Genomic DNA, 6,415 nt, shown 5'->3' with positions numbered 1-6,415 from the left:
TCATGGCCCTTTATATAACCTGGGAGATATGAAGCTTGCTATGGCTGGTTTGGGATTGCTAGGGAGCTGGTGCAAGTGCTGGTGGAGTTTTATTATTGCTGTTATTTATCATTATTTGCATTACAATAGTGCCCTGGGGCCTCTGTTAGGATTAGGATGCAGTTGTCCTGGGTGTGGGGAATATTTAGCTGGAGACTCACAGCTGGGAACAAGGTGTGTGCTTAAACTCCCTTGGAAAAGCATTGTTGTGAATACAAAAGAGTCTGTAGCCCAGTGGGTTTCAGTCTTTCCTAGTGCCTTAACACCACCATTCTGAACACTGCTCCTTTTCAGATCCCACCAGCCTTTGGAAAGGCTTAGGGGCGCAGCAGGACTGCTTTTATTTCTGATTAATGGAGGGTCCTGGCCATTCCATCACCACCCACAAGATCAAAAGGAGCTCCAGAAAACAAGGAGACACATCATGAAGTCTGCAGGACCCCCAAGCACAGAGAAGAGCCTCACCTGTGTTTGGTTTGCAGCCCCCCTCTGCCCTGGCACACCTGAAGGAAGGTGGTGGGCATGGCTGGTGGGGAGCAGCTCTCCTCTTGCAGCTCAGCCCCTGAGCTCCCGCTGCTCCAAACTGCTGCTCCAAAGTGCTCAGCTCTCAGCAAGGCCATGGGGAAGAGGAGAGAGTGGCTGGAACATGATCAGTGCTGGCTGCTGCCCATCTCCTGAGCCTCCACGGGAGCTGCGCGGGCAGAACCGAAGCCAGGAGAGCCTGGCAGTCGTTCTCATTTCTGCAAAGCAAACACCCCAAAGACCCAGGAGCCTCTAAGACATAATTTAGCAAACACCTAATAGCACACAGCAGCTTAGGAAAGGCAGCAATGAGCACCCTGTTACATTAAGACCACTTTTTGCTATTTATTTAGTGCCATTAGCATTTGTCAGAGCAAATGGAAACCAGCTACTGTCCCAAGGAATTCAGCCTCTTTCAATTGTCAAAGCCATAAAAATTCAAGGCCTGGGACGTGGGGATAAGAGCTGAAATCTCAGCTCAGGGGCTGAGGAGGTTCAGTGTAACATGAATGCCACTCACCACTGTGCTTTGCACATTGACAGGAGCAGCTCAGATGGCCAGGTCTCATTCAGTTCTTTTTTCTCTACATCATTACACCCTTCATTTGGTCAGCAGCACTGCCACACCTCACAGGGGACAGGACCTCAGCTGGGCACAGAGCAGGAAAAAGCAGGCTGTAGCCCCTGTGGGACAGCTACAGCTACAAGGAACTCGGGGTCTGCCTCCCACCCAAATGCTGGGCCTGGCCAACCCCTGTGAGCAATTAAAAACCCTGCTGAAATGATGCCTACAAGAGTTCAGAGGCCAAACCAGGCAAAGACTTTGCAGGCTTGGCCCACGTCACAGTCAGATCAATGTTTGCCCTGTGAACATCCTGCAACTGCCCTGGAGCAGAATGAAGTGGTCAGGGGTCTAGCTGGAGGGCTTGGACACCTCACTCCCCTTTGCAGCAAAGCACTCCTTCCTCTGGCTCTGAAAGCAATCTTCTGTGATATCTGCCATGGGAAATGCTTACACACTCTGCTTTTTCCTCTTGCACCTGTAGGCTCCCTGCCTGCCTTTGGGACCAGCGACCACAAAAGAGGAGCTGCACCCAGACACCCCACACTGCTCTCCCACACACGTGGTACCAAGTCTGCTGTGCCTGTGTGCCTCTGGATAAAAAGACCATTTAACATGCTCAGTGCTGATGGGCAGTCAAGTAAAACTGCTTCCCCACTAGGCTCACTCTGCAGCAAATTTATTAGCAGTGGGACTTCCTAAATAACACAGGTGGAAGAGGGCAACTTGGTGGTACACTGGGAGAGACAGATTTCCACTGCTCCATCAGCTGGCAAACCTCAGTGGGACTGTGCCTCCAGCATTCAACAAGCCTGGCTCAGCATGGAGTAAGTGAATCTTGCTGTATTTAAAGAGACAGTCTCAAGGGCTCCCTTTTAATCTCATCTCTGTTTGCAATTCCCCCTTCTGAGCCTATGAGCAACATTTCTTTCCCCTTCAAGTGCTACTCTGCTCTGTTCAATTTTCTCTTCATCCCTCCCTGCCCTCTCCTTCCCTCCACTATCCCCATGTTTCTTTAATGGAGCTTGAAATTATAATACGGTGATTCAGCTTCCCTTCATGTCGGCCAAGAGTCAGTGGCACAGCCCTGAAAATAGGGTGTGCTGGTCTCCTCAGCCTGGGCTGCACCTGGAGGCTGGGGATCTTCTTCCTGTGGCAGGTGGCAAGGAGAGGAACTTGCCCAGGAGCTCCTGGGGCTGACCATGGACCACTGTGCAGCCAGGGGATGCCATGCACCATGTCCAGACCGTGTTACTCTTCACCAGGCACATGCATCTGGATTTTCTGGGGCTGTTTGAAATGGCCTGGGAATGCGCCAGCTGGAGTCACAATGCTCCCTCCTTCTCTTCCTTTGCGTTAACCTTCCCTTCCCATCCCTGCCCCTTGCACACTGGCTCTTTCAGGGATGGGACTCACCCCAAGTCCATGCCTAGGCCTGTTCCCTCCTGGGAATAGCTCTTCCCTCCTGGAACAGTCTCTGTAGGTTACATACAGGTCACAGCCTCCATGTCCTTCTTAGCAGCTGAACTCATCAGGAAATATCCTTCTGGTTCCCTTGAAGCTCACAGCTGTTCTCTGGCATCTTTCACCCTCTGCCCTGCCCTGGTCCTCTTTCTTTTGGCTTTTACACTTCTGCTCCCTGCTGCAGAGACCTCACACTCTTATTCCCACCTTAACCAGATCCAGTTAACCACATCCCCCTTCCCCCCAGCTCTGCGTGGTCTGTGGAAGAAACATCTGCCAAACATCCTCTCTGCCACCAGTCCAGTCTTGCTGCACACTTTTTCCTTTCCTGTCTTCTAAGCAATGCTCCTCCTCCTGCACAGACAAATTCTTGTGCCACCAAAGAAATTCTTGTGCCACCAAGTCTTTTTGTTCCTTTCATTCACCAACTTCCAGGTATCCCAGTTTGGGAGTCACTGTGTTGACACTCTCCTGGATAAAGCATGTGCAGGCAGTCCAGCTCCTACCAGTAATCCCTGCTTGTCTTCATGCTTCCTAGATGAGCGTTTCATCTTGGCTTTGTTTTGTCCCCTTCTCTCCCACCTGCTTCTCTGCTCAGCCCGTTCTCTTGCCTTTCCACTCAGTGCCTGAGAGCTGGGCTGCCTGCTGGAGAACAGGCACACAACTCCCATGGGTCAGCAGCAGGCAGGGGACCAGCAGCTGCTGAGTCCTGAGTTAGGAGTGCACGTGCAGCAGCAGGGATGTATGGAATGAATGGGTACAGAGGAACACACATTTCTGGGTAGGAAATGTCCTTCTGGCTGCCACGTGGGGAGCAGTGAGTGTGTCTGTGGGTACCATGCCACCACCACAGCACAGCCCCTGTGGTGTGTGAGCGTGGGCAGAGCAGCCTGACATGCCTTCTGGCCTTTCAGGCTAATTGATTTAGGAAGTCATTAGGCTTTTCCTCCATTAGTGAGGCAACCGTGCCTCCCTAGAGCTTACCCAGGAACACTTTCCAGTAACTGTTCAGATACCAATAAATGATGCATAAGCTAAAGATGCTATGTCAATAAGGAGAGGTTGTGTAATAAACAGGAATTACACGAAGGGAAGGGAAAATAAAATCTCTGCTTCAAGTCACAAAAGGGAAATCCTCGGTATGAAAGGTAGAAAACTGGACTCCTTTGAAGAACCAACCATTTAAAAAAATCAGTAATCCATCTCTTCTATAAGTTTGGTCCCCTGTGTGTGTCCTCAAGGGATGAGCTCTCCACATGCACTCAGGACATCTAGGTCTATAAGAGCTGTCTCAAGTCTGGGGTGCAGCTGAAACCAAACCCAAACCATCACACAATTACAGGTCATGCCCCCAGGACCATGACATGGAAAGCACAGCAGAAATTCTATAATCACCACCTACATGCCTCCCTGGCTGCCCTTTTTCTACACAACACAAGGAGCCAGGACCATGGCAGTACACAGAAATCCAGAGACGGGGATTAATGGTGATGATACACTAGAAACAGAAAGGTTAGACTATCTGAAAGTGCCTTTCTTCTCCCCCTCCAGCTTAATGAAGAGCCCTTCTTTACAGAGGGCACAAAAGGCAGCAAGAGGGGGAAACCATATGCATTTACCCTCTGGAGCTGTAACCTTAGTGCCTAGCAGGTCAAAACCCTCACTTCAGGTGATTTTATACTGGAGGTAGAGGTGTTTTAGCAGACAGTGTCAAATGACTGCTGGACATGAGGGTTATGTTTACCTGAGATAGGTGCTCTCTCATTTGGCTGAGTTTCCTTGTTGCAATGCACAAGTTGCTTTATATTAAAGCATCAGCTTCAGCAACGTTGGTGCAGTCCAGGGCTGGAGTGACAGTGTGAGAAAATGGAGTTCCTGTCCCTCTGATAGCCTGCAGGGCCAGAGACAGAAGAATCCACTCAGCATCAGAGATGGTCCTTTCCCATGCAAGCCCAGCTAGCCTGCAAAACAAACGCAACCAACCCTCCCTGCCACTTATTTCTCACTCCACTTCTTTGCAGCTGCTGAGAGGACAGCCCTGCTCCTGCAGACCCGTGGACATCTGCCAGAGCAATGTCAAAAAGGAATTAATTATGATGACAACAATTCTTACACCATATGGCTGTCAGACTCACTCAGGGAGGGAGAACACCTCTGTTTTCTCACCTTTCTTTCGCCCCAGGAGAAGTTCCATTTCTGGATAGTTCATGACAGGGTAGTGCCTGTCCTTTCACACAGCCCTTACTCTTCACCCCTCAACATCAGGCTGCTGCTTTCCAGCCCTCTAGGTGCTAAAATTTCTCAACACCTCTCTCAGGAGAAGGCTGAGATCATGGTTTGGCCAGAGGCTCATTCCTGCTTGCAATTCCTGCCTGAGAGGACTTTCCCTTACCATTGCACTGGTTGCCTTCCTCTGCCTCTCTCCTCCACTGTTGTATCAACATTCTCTCCTGCTGTCCTCTCCCAGAAGGAAGTGGGCTAGGTCTGGATGGATTCAACCTCATCTTCTGAGCAAACCTGCAAGAAATCTTGGCCAGAAAACTCTCCCAGCTCTGTGGTGATGGACAGCCCCTGCTAACATGGGGGGTCTTTGCCTGAGCCCATCTCAGACAGAGGGAGAGAAAATTCTGGCTGCTTTAGTTGTGCAGTGCCCTAAGTGTCTCCTTAAAATCAGCCTAAAATTTGGATGAGCAGGGAGGTCATTCTACTATATCATCTTCTACCACACACTATAAGGCCCTCAATGGTTTTTGTAACCTGCTTTTCTGAGGTCTAGCTAGCCTAATAAGCCCTTTTAAACATATTTCTCCCTGGTTTCTCATAACCTGCAGCTCAGAAAGCCTTGAGCTGAAATACCTTTCAGAGCAAGAAGGTATGTTCTGGTTTTTAATAGCCTTAGGAGGTTTTTATCCATGAATTTGTCCAAATTATTTTTGAACCATGTAAACACAAGCCCATAGCATACCGTGGCAAGGAGTCCCCACATGAACAGTGCCTTATGTTGGAAATTTCTCCCTATTGTTTTGAACAATCCAGCATTCCAGCTTTAGCTGGTGCCCCTTTATTCTTCTAGGACATCAACTAGGCAATGGTGCTCCTTGCTTGCCCTCTTGCTGATGTTGTTTCTGATTTTTACAGACCCCTAGCAAAAACTACTCAGCAAATTTTCAGCTGAAGAATTCAGCCCTTCTCAGGCAGACTACATTGATTTACACCAGCTGAGGTCCTGGCCCTCTATCCTTTATGAAAATGCAGGATGACCCCTAACATTTATGTTTGTAAAGCCTTATAAAAACACTTTATCTAGCGGAGGTCAGTGTGCAGCTCAGGCATTTTCTATTCCTGCAACACATACACAGCTACATTTTTTAGCACAAAAATTTCCTTTCAGGACAAGAACAGCAAGACAAAGCAGGCATGAATCCACTGACCAACAGCTTCTTACAGAGAAAATTGCTCCATGGCATTCAAGGGATGTTTAGAATGAGATGATCAGAGTGGCTCAAGCTTAATACAGCTTGACATCATTAACTGTTAGAGTTGAACCAGAACAGTAGAGTAAGCTGTACTTATTGCTAGCCAGATAGTCACCAATGGCCAAGGAGAAAATAATCACTAAAGGCAAGGGGAGATTAAAGTGAGGTGACAATGTCAGAGTGCTCTTTTTCTACAAATTATAGATTTTCTTGGCAGTGCTCACAGCCTGTTTGTTCACTAGTACTCACCAGAGGAAGTATAATCCTTTTTTGCCTTCACCAACCAGTTTGCACCAAGCCATTTCCCTTCCCTAACCTCAGCTGGACAAGTGGTCACAAGAAGTGTCGGACA

General features: G+C 48.8%; 1 long non-coding RNA gene across 1 annotated transcript; it reads right to left on the bottom strand.

Moving 5' to 3' along the window:
• Positions 1-510: 510 nt before the first annotated feature.
• On the bottom strand, positions 511-5,623 carry LOC120504032. The gene is made up of 3 exons (XR_005627906.1): positions 4,980-5,623; positions 4,332-4,478; positions 511-779 (listed from the first exon to the last, which is right to left on the bottom strand). It is a non-coding gene; the product is annotated as an uncharacterized LOC120504032 (long non-coding RNA).
• Between the last annotated feature and the right edge of the window lie 792 nt (positions 5,624-6,415).

This window comes from Passer montanus, unplaced genomic scaffold, assembly GCF_014805655.1.
Source record: "Passer montanus isolate IOZ18808 unplaced genomic scaffold, ASM1480565v1 scaffold28, whole genome shotgun sequence".
Classification (NCBI taxonomy): domain Eukaryota; kingdom Metazoa; phylum Chordata; class Aves; order Passeriformes; family Passeridae; genus Passer; species Passer montanus.
Note: the sequence above shows the minus strand (reverse complement) of the source record. Positions and strands in the feature narration are given on the sequence as shown.